Below are 13,509 nucleotides of genomic sequence, written 5' to 3'. Positions count from 1 at the left end.
TACCTCCTTTAAACCCAATTCAGATTAGAGCCGCTATCTTTCACGATTATGTAAAAGAAGTGATAAAACGTGGCTTTTCAAAAAAATCATGTTTGTACAAGAATTTGCTGACATTTTGTGGAGTGATAACTTGATAGTGAAAATATCCAGATCCCCCCAGACCTGGAGTCTGGAATGAGTTTAAAAAAAAAAAAAAGCCTTTCAGGCATATTCAAAACTAACTTCTGTTCCTTTTCCAGCACTAAATCGGATCCTTTTATTATTTTTTGGTAAACCGACCTATACAATTTTAAATAAGTATTTGCCAGATTTACTGGGGTTTGGCGCCTGCCTGAACTGTGCTCTAATCATTTTACACTATTTTTTTAAACAGGTAAAAGGAAGAAATATTCTAGTTTAAATGTAACTTGCTGGTCACACTTGCCAATAAATACGCAACCAGATGAAATGAGGAGGTTGGAATGTAATCAGTGCTCAGAGAGGGCTATTGGTGCTGTAGCAGCAACAGAAAAATGACATTTTGCTGCTTGTTGAAAACTAGCAAACTGATTTGGTAGTGCCAGTGTAATGCCAACAGACCCTGATTGCTGGTGGACAGGATTGAACCAGGGACTTCTGGAGCTTAGTGTATGAGCCTCTTCTGTATGAGTTACTGGCTGTTAGCTAAGGCTGTAGAGCAGACTTACTTTCTCTCCCTCTCTCAGTGGTCTTGGTGCCACTAGATGGGACAGAGCACCACACCCAGGAGGTGTGTGGGTTACACCAGTGTAAGGTGTCTCAACCCCAGCTCTCCTTAGAGAGGCCTGGTGGCCTAACAACAGCTACAGTTGCTTAACTGAAATTGTTTGTGTTTTAGTGCCCATGGTAGAGTCATGCATTATAATGAAGTTTTTAATATACTGTACCTAGGTGATTGCAGTATATCAGCTTACTGTAAGATGGCTCTGTGGCATAATGGATAGTGCATTGGACTTCTAGGGTGGTGCTAGATCAAAGTCATTCAAAAGTTGTGGGTTCAAGTCCCACCAGAGTCACATTTTGCACCATCCAAGGTAATATGCAAACTTGGGTGTTGAAAACAGGGCAGAAAAGCTGGTTGATTAATCGGTTTGTCAGCAATCTTAGCAGTGAGTGTTTTCTGTGGGCCAGACTATGATGCTCTTATTCATACAGAATAATACCTTACTCCACAAATCACCTCAGGTCCTTATGGGGCTCAGCCATGTGAGGTATTAAAATGCTACCACCCATGGAAGTCAACCATTGATTTTCAAAAGATATTGAAGGCACCTCAGTGCCTTGCAGAATTGTAGCCTTTCTTCCAGATAGAAGGCCAAATCTTCAGCTGGTGCCAATTAGTGAGGTTATCACACTATGCCAGCTGAAGGTGTGGCCATAATTTTCTTCTGGATAGGTTCTGTATGGGGTGTGGGGGGACAGGGTAACTTTCTAGATCACGCATGTTCTATTGTAATGTAAGTATTAGCTTATATTCTAAAGGAATTGGAACAAAATACACCCTGCATCTAGCAAATGTTCTCTGTAGAGGCACTCGTCAAACAGATGGCTGTAAGAGGAATAACAAATAAAGTTTGTGATTAACATAAACTTACGATTCAGTTTAGTGGCCAAGTTTTAGACTCTGTGACTTTTTAAACCATTTGTTTCAGCGCTGTCCAAACTAAAAGGTTATTTAGTGGTCCCATCCCTGCCTCGTGTGGAGATTGTCATCTGGACACTAAACCATCCCAGTTGGGATGACGTTTATGCCAGCTTCATGAAGACTTCTCTCTCCAGAGTATGCTTGGTGTACGCCAGACTGTGTCAAATTACACTCATTCTTCGTAGGAAAGGATCCCTCTGAAATTTTTCTCCCCACCAGGAAATTACTCAGTTGAAACACTACTTCAGATGCACAATCTGCTTCTTCTTAATGCTGTTTAGGTATTTACAAATGAAAGCTGTAAAATTATGGATCATTAATTGGTTCTCTTAATTGGTTGCTGTTATCTTCTTAAAGCAACTTCTCTGTAATGCTTCTATACTAACAGATTTGGGCATCCAATGTAATTTTTTAGCTTCGTAAAGAAGCAGCAAATCATGACAGTAATGTGAGACCAATTAATATAATTTCCCATTTTGCATATAATGAGCTATACCAGGCCATTTGACTTTTAAGAACTCCTTGTAGCAGGGTGGACCCTGCTCCTGCCCTGACGGGTTTAAAAGCGGCCTGGCAGGGCTTGAGAGCAGCGGCTCTAAAAGCTGGTCTGATTGGGGAAGTGGCTGCAGCTGGGCCACACCCCAATCAGGCCACAGCTGGCCCCTATAAAAGGCCAGGGAAGCCAGAAACAGACAGTCTTCCTCTGCCTGAAGAGGAAGAAGGGCCTGGCTGCAGGGGCTATAGGCAAGGTACCTAGGGTGAAGCAGGGCTGGGGAAAGGCTGAGGAGCTGGGGAGCTCCAGCCTAGAAAGCCCCAGGCTGCGGCCTAGCGAAGGGCTAACAGGTACTGGGGGTTGCAGAGGGCAGCCCAGGGGTAGGCCAAGGCAGCAGGTCCAAACCCCTTTGCCTGTGATGAGTAGGCTGATACTGCAGTCTGCCCCAGAGTGTGGGGCTAGACAATGACTGGCAGTAGCCAATACTGAGGCAAGGTGGGGCCAGAGGGTGGGGGTTCCCCAAGGAGGGGAAACCCAGAGAGAAAGGGGTTACTGCTAGGGGGCAGCACCCCCAATAAAAGGGCACCGGGTCCAGGGAGGGACACGGGGGCCAGAGGACAGGCGGATCACCAGCCTGCAGAGGGCACTCCAGCGCTGGAAAAGAGCTAATTGCTGGAGTCACCAGCAGGAGGCGCCGCAGGGGTGAGTCCGACCCCTCTACACTCCTCTTCATTGAAGTCAATGGGGAGTTTTGCTTAAACACCAATTGCATGTTATAGACTCAGGAGTCATGCCCAGAGCAGGGCAAATACTTGAAAAAACCCTGAATTTTGAATAAAAGCACCCAGTTTTGTTTGCTGCTATTGATGGTATCTTAGTAGTAGTATTATTTTATTACTATCACAAGTATTTGCATAACAGTGGTGTGACAGTTCAGGAACCCCTAGAGTTCCTTGAGTTTTAGCACAAATTTGTTCACCCAAAATATCATTAGTATCTGAAAGAACAGTTAATTTACAATTCAAAGGCTCAAAGTTGTTTGTCCAAACTAGGAGGATTTTTCCGACATCATTATCATTAGGCTCCTATCTTTATTTTTCACTGCTTACTAATAAAATAGTTCTGTTGAAATCCGTGTGTTTTTGTGCAGAGACCTTTTGTCTAGTTCATAGAACAGTGCAAAACCATGAGTCAGGTCACACGTCTCTGTTTGATTTTTAAATCTGAAGTTATAATTTTGGATGGTTGTTTTATAATGTGCTATATGGAAGCTAAAGTTGGTATTTTTAGCCCCAGCCAGTTTGTGTGCAAGAGAGAACAGTTTCTTTCTAGATAACTCTTGACAAGAAAAGGGTCAGCAATAAACCAAAACAAAACCCCAGTGAAGTTACATTGCTAGTCACTTTTTCTTTGCTTTGGATTCTCTATTTTCAGTTGATCTCTTTAGGGACAATATTGAGGAAATTCTGTAATGGAAAACAGACATTTTTATACTATTGGAAAAGTAAAGAGAGTATTGTGCTGGGTATTTATTCCTGGCTTTCTTGCCCAAACCTCTGGCTTGAACTTGTACTATACTCCCCTGGCCTATCAATAATCATAGAAATAAGAAATGAAAATTACTTATTAGGTCATCTACATCCCTCTGCCAATGCGGGGCTGCTCCAGTGATTTGCTGAATATTAAATATCTTGAGCAATGAAGCTTCCATCACCTCCTTTGGGAGACCATTGCATGCTCTGATAGATCTTGCCATTAGGGCAGTTTTTCCTCATACTCGGCCTAATTTTCTCTTTACTTAATTTCCTCCTATTACTCCTAGTTTGCATCCCATGGTATCACCCTAAACAATTACTCCCTTCCTGTGGGTTACAACCATTAGATATTTGTATGATTGTCATTCTGGCCCTCTTCTCCTTGCTTCCACCCTGAGTTGTCATTTGGCTAAGCTAGTCAGGTTTGGTTTTTAATTTTTTTTAATAACTAAGTCCTGACAGTATCTTAATTCCTATTCTTTTTATGGCCCGTGGGACAGAATGTGTCTCAAAATGAATTCCTTTTTAAAAGGTAAAATATATTCATAAATCCTATGAAATTATGGTGACCCTTCTGCTCCTGGGAGAATCTCCAATGTCGCGATGGGTCTCGGTAAATATTTATACCTGATGAATTAGCAGCTGGCTACTAAGTGCCATGATTACTCTAGTAATTTTGTAAGCAAATGGAGATCTGGCATTTGGTATTCAATGGATGCAGCACAATTTGTTCTGCTGGACTTTCAGAGAATTTACTCAGTGCTGATGACATCATTGTTAAAACATCCGACTCTCCCAGCGTTTCCATCTGCAAATCACTGAAGGATTCCCACCCCCCCATGAAACTGGAGAAAACAAGAGGAGGGAACAGCAGAAGTGGATTGTCTTTCAGCTCTACATAAAATAGGCTGAATTGTGGCAGTCATCAGTATCTGATTGCGACTAAAACCTTCCCTCTGGTTTTGGTGGTACCTCAAGCTCAGTGAGTAGCAGAGCAGTTCCATTTCTTGTCCTCTGTCGGGGATCTAACTGAGCTGCATTTCAGAACGGCCTGGCATTGGATACACTCCAGTCCACTGAGCCGCTCTGACCTCTAAATGTTGCGGTAACTCTATATGACTCACTTGTGACATCGATCTGAACGCTACAAACCCTTTCCTGTTGGTTTGTGGTAAAAAAACTTCATCCGCTGATGGCTAATGACATGGTGCAGAATGGAATAGAATTTATGGCGGTAGCATAAGAGCACCAAAGCACTTCACAAAGCAAACAAGTTAGTAACTGAGAGAGCTGAGTAACCCACATGTGCTTCGTAATAGCGTGCATACAGTGGAGTCTGCCTGGTTGAAAGAGGGAATGTTGGCCTGGACAAAAGGCTACTCATCTATTCCTTTTGAAAGGTGCCTCTATTTATAGTTATCTGCACTTTGACCAAAGGAACCAGTGCAACTCCACCTGGCAAGCTATAGGAACGGTAGGAGTCAAGCATCTATACCCCTGAGCTATCTAACCATACTGCAAACGGGGTTAGATGAAATGATAAAAATGTTTACCCCACCGTTACCAAGGTTGCTTATGTGATCATATGAATTTATAACTATACATATATATCATTATATATATATATATATATACACACATAATCATGAGTACAACTTCACTGCCTTATGACGGGAAAAATGGTTAGAGTAATTTTTTAGTGGAACTATTCACAAGAACCTTCTCCTTTCTCTCATTTGCTGGATGTACTGAGATTCAAAGCCCTGCTGCTTATGCTTTCATATAGTTTTTTCTCCCTTTGTTCTTTGTCTTGAAGTATAACAATGGGATCGGAGTATAGTAATAGGATGAATTTAGTTGACTGGGGTTTCCAAGAATCAACATTCCATGCTGTGCTCCGTGGAAGGTTCACAAAATTAGGATAGATACACATTTATCTCTAAGACCTTTCAACTTGGAAAGGAAACAAACTTATGTAAAACATCACAGCTTAGATTTTAAACAAAGAGGATGTGCTCTGACCTGTGTAAGTAGAGTATTTACAGTTATAAGCCAGTATGATATATGTCTCTTACAAATAATAAATAGAGGTTGAGTGTTGAGCTATAGGATTCATAAGGCTAAACTAATAAAAGTAATAGTCTTTATTGACTAAAATGAGAGAGTTTTATACTTGGGCCATATTCCCAAAATAAATTTACTGGAAAATAAATGCAAAGTGATTCAGATATTGTTATAAAACCATTTTTATGTGTGCAGAAGATACAGGAGAATTAGGCTGTTCCTGCTTTCCTAGAAATTCCAACTCCCATTTTGAGTAGTTAGTCATAGTGAGACCCAAACAGCTTTTTAATAAGCCTTTTAATAAGCTTCTCTTATTTCAAATAAAAATAATGGGAAAATCTGTAAAAACAAAACCAACTTTAAAACTGAAACCAGCCTGGTATCTTAGCAGAAGTCCCCCCCACATTGCTGTCTGGGAGATCAAGGTTTAAATTCATATCCACGTATGTTTTCAAGCCAATACCAGCAGGAGCCACAAGTAGAACTTTTGAACTTTGCATCGTAAAACAGCAGAGCTGATGGAGACATGCTGCTAATTTTGCATGCGGAGATGTTCCAGGATTTCTCAGAGAAAGAGGCAGGTTCCTAAGCTAACAGGTTGTAGCATTCCTAAGTCCCCACTAGTGATCTTTATTAGCTCTGCCAATTAATGATGTGGTCTTTAACCTCGTTATTAGTAGTAACGTGGCTTACACCAGCTAGCAGAAAAACAGAAGCATCCCCTCCCACACCCCCGTGCAATTACTTGCTACAATAGAATTTGAGACGTTCAGTATTGGTAATAGAGAAACTAATGCATCAAATGAAAACTCAAGGGATATAAAAAGCCAACAAATATTGGACTTCCTTGTACTCAGAAGAGGTGCACTTGCCAATTGTAAAACTGAAATACTTAGGTAATTGGAGGATGGAATAAGATGTTGATTGTGAAGAGGACCATCTTATCGAGAAATACAGAATTGTATATATGCCTCCTTGGGGAAAAAAGAAGAAAGAAACTACTTAAGACGGGATCCAAAGATTATTGCCAGCTAATTTACCAGTAATCAGCAAAGAAAAGTAAATTACCTGAGACTAACTTTATAAGACTTTGTAATGGAAAATACTGCTCTCATTCAAGCATTGAAGAAATAGTGTGACATGTTTTATTTGCATTGTTGTTTTTTCCCCCAAGAAAAACAATTATATATAGACAAATGTCACCATTTGGCATCATTTACTACAGTATAAAGTTGCTAGCATTTTGTTTGCTCTGTATAAATACCAGATATTTCAGATCAACCAGTTTCCTGCTATATTTAGAATAGGCCACATCAGTGGTAGCTGAGTAGTAATGGTTGGCACATGTTCACCTTTTAAACAAATTTGATCTTGTATATTAGCTCTATTTACAGATAGGGCACAGGATGTTTCAATGACTTACCATAGTATTACACAGTGAATTGGCAGCAGAGCTCGTAATGGAAACCAGATCCCCTGAATCTCAGTCTTTCCAAGGATTAATAACTTTTTAAAAACTCAAGTGCGAGGGGAGCGAGGGGTGGAGAGTTAGCTGTATCTAAGGGGACCAAAAAAAAAAGAAAAAAAGTCACCATGGCTAAACAACAAAGTAAAAAGAGCAATTAGAGACAAAGACATCTTTTAAAAATTGGAAGTTGAATCCTACTGAAAATAGAAAATAGAAAGAAACATAAGCTCTGGCAAGTCAAATGTAAAAGTATAATTAGGCAGGCCAAAAAAAAAAAAAGAATTTAAAGAGCACCTAGCAAAAACCACAAAAATTAATAGCGTTGTTTTTAAAGTACATCAGAAGCAGGAATCCTGCCAACATTCAGTGGGGTCACTGGATAATCAAGCTGCTAAAGACGCACTCAAGGAAAACACAGCCCTTGTGGGGAAACTAAATGAATTCTTTTCATCTGCCTTCACTGCAGAGGATGTGAGGGAGATTGGCCCAGGTGTGACATTCTTTTTAGGTGACAAGTCTGAGGAACTGTCCCAGATTGAGATGTCCGTACAGGAGGTTTTGGAACAAATTGATAAATTAAACAGCAATAAGTCACCAAGACCAGATGGAATTCACCCAAGAGTTCTGAAGGTACTCAAATATGAAACTGCAAAACTACTAACCTATGTAACCTATCACTTAAATCAGCTTCTGTATCAGATGACTGGAGGATAGCTCATTGATTTAAAAAAAAAAAAAAAAAAGGCCAAGGGGATCCTGGCAGTTATAAGCCAGTAGGACCAACTTCAGTGTCAGGCAGATTGGTTGAAGCTGAAGTAAAGAATGGAATTAGAGACACAGATGTATGTGATATGTTGGGGAAGAGTCAACATGGCTTTTGTAAAGGGAAATCATGACTCACCAATCTATCAGAATTCTCTGAGGGGGTCAACAAACAGGTGGACAAGGGTGATCCAGTTGATATAGTATACTTGGATTTTCAGAAAACCTTTGACAAGGTTCCTTGCCAAAGGCTCTTAAGCAAAATAGGCAGTCCTGGGATAAGAGGGAAGGTCCTCTCATGGATCAGTAGCTGGTTAAAGGACAGGAAACAAAGGGTAGGAATAAATGGTCAGTTTTCACAGTGGAGAGAGGTATACAGGAGGTCCCCTAAGAATCTGTACTGAGACCAGTGCTGTTCAACATTCTCAAAAATGATCTGGAAAAAGGGGCAAACAGTGAGTTGGCAAAATTTGCAGATAAGACAAAATTACTCAAGATAGTTAAGTCTGAAGCCAACAGCGGAAAGTTACAAAGGGATCTCACAAAATTGGGTGACTGGGCAAGAAAATGGCAGATGAAATTCAATGTTGATAAATGCAAAGTACTGCACATTGGAAAACATTATCCCAACTATACTTACAAAATGATGGTGTCTAAATTAGGTGTTGCCACTCACGAAAGAGATTTTGGAGTGATCGTGGATAGTTCTCTGAAAACATCTGCTCTATGTGCATCAGCAGTCCAAAAAAAGCTAACTATGTTATGAGCCATTAGGAAAGGGAGATTTTCTATTTTATTACCTATCAAAATGGCACTATATATATCTATGGCATGCCCACCCCTTGAATGCAGTGTGCAATTCTGGTTTCCCCCATCTCTAAAAAGAGACGATAGAATTGGAAAAGGTACAGAGAAGGGCAACAAAAATGATTACGGGTATAGAACAGCTTCCATATGAGGAGATTAAAAAGATTGGGACTGTTCAGCTTAGAAAAGGGACAAGTAAGGGGGGATATGATATGTCTATAGCCGGGGTGGCCAAACTTACTGACCCTCCGAGCTGCACATGGCAATCTTCATTAGTTCGAGAGCCAGGGTGCACCTGCTGGGGCTTGCGGCTTCAGCCCTCAGGGTTGAAGCCATGAGACCCACCCACCCACACACTGACCAGAAGTGATGTGTGGGGGAGCCTCCCAGATTTTTGCCAGGATTTGCTGGCCCTGCTCAGACACACGGTTCTGCCCGGTCCCCTGCCTACACAGCAGCTGCTAGAGCCGGGAAGCTGGGAGCTGCGGCCATGGGGAGAGGCAGCGGCAAACAGCTGGCAGCTGCTACCTCTCCCCACAAAGCTAAAGCAGTGGCCCCTCCCTTCAGCTCCCAACTGTTTGCCACAGCGAACACCCCGAAGCTCCAAGGAGGGGCCGCTGAAAGTAAGGGGTGGGGGGCATGCCTGGAGGGATGTGACTTGAGATGTTGGGAGGGGCTGAACCTTTAAATTGTGTGTCCCCCACTCTCAGCAGGCACCAGTCATCTCTGGCAGAAGCCCCTAACCCCACCACAGGGCAGAAGCCTCAAGCTCCCTGCTCCCAGTCTGGTAGGTGGAGAATGGGGCTCGATGAGCAGCACTTTAACTGTAAAGGAGCCACAGGTGGCTCGAGATCCGTGGTTTGGCCACCCCTGGCCTATAGACTCATGACTGGCGCAGAGAAAGCGAATAGGGACATGTTATTTACCCCTTCCCATAACGCAAGAACCAGGGATCACCCAGTGAAATGAATAGGAAGCAGGTTTAAAACAAATGAAAGGAAGTATTTCTTCACACAGCGCACAGTCAGCCTGCGGAACTCATTGCAAGGAGATGTTAAGGCCAAACGTATAAGTAGGTTCAGAGAAGAACTAGATAAGTTCATGGAGGATAGATCCATCAATGGCTATGAAGGGTTAAAATCCATGTGAATTTTATATAACAACCTGGTATATGGATTGTGCCAGACCCAAAGTCCAGAGTATGGTCAAGGGACCAGAGGTCTAGCAAATAGCAATCAGCTAAAAGAAAGCTGGGGTAAACAGATAATATTGCCTTTGCTAAAGATAGACCTGGTCAGCAAATTGCCAGGTGTTGGAGCTAAGAACTAAATAATTGTGTCTTATTCAGAGTTGCAGATTAAACCAAGAATCCTTGTTCCTGTTGTGTTTGTTTGTTCTGTAGGGAGACGTTACTTCCCACAGATCCAACCATGAGTTCATGAAAAGTTGGCACATGTCAATATAAGATATGGCATCCTTCCACTTCCCTTTCAAGGGACCAATGCCTTGCCTTTAGACACACAAAAAGCAATCTTTATTGCCATATACTTTCACTGTTTCTTTGCTTTAACCGCTAAAAATGTACCTGTTGGACAATCAAAAAAGTTGCTCCACCCCAAATCAAAATTCAATATGTATATTTTATACTAATAATATTTTATCAAAGTATTAATTAAATGTTAACTTGCTAACTTAAAACCAGGAGCTGAGACATTATGTAACCTGATAACCATTGGCTAATGTGCTTATCTCGTCTTGCTGCAAAACCTATCCCGGGGTGTGGAACTGCCTACCCCGTCACTTTCCCCCGCCCAGAAAAAACCTATATATTCTATTGTAATCAAATTAGCAGTGTCTCTGAGCCTAATAAGCAAGGTAACACTCCACCAGCGCTGTGTGTAATAAACTCCTATGCTTGACCTCTACACGGTGTGGATTTATGTCCTTCAGTTATTAGCCAAGATGGTCGGGGTTGCAACCCCATGCTCCAAGTGTCCCTAAGCCTCTGCCACAAACCATTTAAAACTGATGTAGATGGAAGTACTAGAGAACAGTAGGCAGCCATTCTACAATGAGTGGGTTAGGTAGGGGGAAGCCAAACTAGATAACTTACCTCTTTTCCTGCTCTAATTTCTGTTGTTCTTCATATTGGATACACTCTGTAATTTCACACAGGTGCACATTTCAGCTGGTTTGTTCTTCTTGAAATTGAGCCCATCGGCAACAAATGCAGTTTGGGAGCAATCCCTCACTGTTAATATTCATAAAATATTATTTATCCGATTCCTAGTGCCAGAGGTGTTCTTCGTACTTAGAAAATTACAAGTTATTTATATTGCTAAAGTAGCTCTTTAGGGACCCCAGCTGGGACCAAGGCCCCATTGTGGTGGATGATGTACAAACATAGATAGAATCAGAGCAGTTCCTGCCCTGAAGAGTTTATAATCTAAACAGACAAGAGAGACAAAGGGGTTGGGAAGAAGAGGTAGAAAATACAGAGTGACAATGAAAATGTTTGTAAATGTCACGCTGGTTCCATAATTTCATACTGAAAGTCCCTTGTGGTTGAAATCTAGCTACAGCAAGGGATGATGCTCACCAGAGAAGCAACCAGGGCATTGTCTGTTCCCGGAATGCTGATGAGGCTGCATCTCTCCATATGCCCAGCCTCTCCTGGCCCAGAGAATAGGAGTCAGAGATCGGTTTTGCCACAAAGTGGCTATGCTCTGCACAAGTAGGCAATTAGTTAAACCGAAGAGAGTTCCTCTCCACTGTAATTTCTCTCTCTGATTTAGTCCCCCACCTTCTTAAACTCAGATGTATTTCAGCATTTGGGTTTCCTTAACTCTGCCACTGTTGTTATTGCTATCTTATTCTATTCTCTTTTGGCTACCCTGTCCTGCTCTCTAGCTCTGCCCCCAAGCCAAAGCATTACTGGCGTGCTCTCGGTGGCTATTGTACTGGCCAGCAATGAGCCACTGTTAGTCTTGTCTTCGAGCTTATTGGAAAATGCATTTTGCCTTTGGGCTGGGTCAGAACAGTACTGCCACGCTGAGCTGTTATGGCTACTGCTCTGTCTTTCGGCTACTGATTATAGATGGAAGACATTTAAAAAAGATTTTTGTGGCATCTACTGTGAATTTAATTTCCCCTGACCTCTCATTATATACTCATAGCAAGGCCATCATTACAGAAGAAGAAAAAATCCAATTAGTCTGTCTGCCGAAGCTTCCCCGTCTGCAGAAACTTCTCTTGACCATGAAACCTCAGCATATTCATGGCATTGACACTAAGATGATGAGTCACCACCCAGATGGCAAAGCCCTGTATGAAGGGAAGAGGGATAAGGTGGAATGGCAGGGTTTGTTAGGTGTACGCTCCATACGTGATCAGCAGAGAGCAAGGTGGTGGTGGGTGTATAATGGTATGAAAACCACTTCCATGGGGAAGATTCTTCTGGCTAAAGCACAAGCCTGAGAGTTGTCAGCCCAGGGCCCTATTTTTGTTTTTGTTGCAGACTTTCTTTGTGACTTAGGTAATAAAAGGAGATATACCAATCTCCTAGAACTGGAAGGGACCTTGAAAGGTCATCAAGTCCAGCCCCCTGCCTTCACTAGCAGGACCAATTTCTGCCCCGATCCCTAAGTGGCCCCCTCAAGGATTGAACTCACAACCCTGGGTTTAGCAGGCTATTGCTCAAACCACTGAGCTATCCCTCCCCCCTTCAGGTAAATTGTCAAAGTGCTCTGTGTCTTAGTTCCCCAGTCTGTAAAGTGGTGGTGGTCTCTTTACTTACCTCCTTAGGGGTAGTGAGGGGCTTAATCCATTAATGGTAAAGTGCTTTGAGAGACTAGAGTGGCAGGTGCTACAGACATGCACAATGTTATTAAGTAGGAAAGTTGCTTGAACCAAAAGCTGGATCCAGACGGCCCCCAAATTTAGGGGGTATTTGATATATTAAAAATACCCCTTCCCGCCAAAAAATGTTTTCCCAGTTCTGCAGCTTGAACCCTGTCTCTGCTTTTACAGTTAGGCTCTGCACTTCAATGAGATTTTGTTCATATTATACGCACACACTGAGTAGCCAGGAAAAATTCCTCCATACAGTGCGGCACAGCACTATAGGGCTTGTGCATCGATGGGGGCAGTCTTCTGGGGTCCCCAAATGAATACACTGCAGGGGAAAGGGAATCTCAGGCAGCAATAAACCTCAGAGCACCTAGGATGAAATTCAACCCTTTGCAGAAGGCCAGCCAAAGGCCTATGCACCACTTAAAACCTATTTTGAGGGTTTAAGTGAGACTTAAGTATTGCACAAGTCTTGTGCTTGGTCTTCTGCCCGGGGTGAATTTTACCCTGACTACATAATTCAGCTCAGCACAACACGTACAAATTAGCAAAGAATGTGGCCGCCTTCTAATGCTACATCGCACAGCACCACTGCTAAAAGCAGAGTTTAAGCTATTAGACATGAACAGAAATCTGATCCCTGTTTTGGAAAGTGTATTTGCTCACAAGGAAGCCTGGAACAACTTATGGTACAGCAAGCCAGCTGAACACGGTAACTGCACACAAAAACTGAAACGGCCCATGTTTGAATGGGGAGAAATAAAACTGGATACAGTTGATACAGATACCTTTAGAGTCCCATACTTTCTGCAATTCCACATTCAGTGTTATAGCTGTTGGCCGAAAACGGGATGAACAGTGAAGCCAA

The 13,509-nt window shown here is 42.2% G+C and overlaps 1 non-coding gene across 1 annotated transcript; it reads left to right on the top strand.

Moving 5' to 3' along the window:
• The first annotated feature begins 940 nt into the window (after positions 1-940).
• TRNAR-UCU lies at positions 941-1,034 on the top strand. Its single transcript has 2 exons — positions 941-977; positions 999-1,034. It is a non-coding gene; the product is annotated as a tRNA-Arg (tRNA).
• The last annotated feature ends 12,475 nt before the right edge of the window (positions 1,035-13,509 follow it).

The sequence above is a fragment of the Mauremys mutica genome, chromosome 14, assembly GCF_020497125.1.
Source record: "Mauremys mutica isolate MM-2020 ecotype Southern chromosome 14, ASM2049712v1, whole genome shotgun sequence".
In the NCBI taxonomy this organism is placed as follows: Eukaryota; Metazoa; Chordata; order Testudines; family Geoemydidae; genus Mauremys; species Mauremys mutica.
The sequence above is the reverse complement of the archived record's forward strand: the minus strand, read 5'-3'. Positions and strand labels throughout refer to the sequence as shown.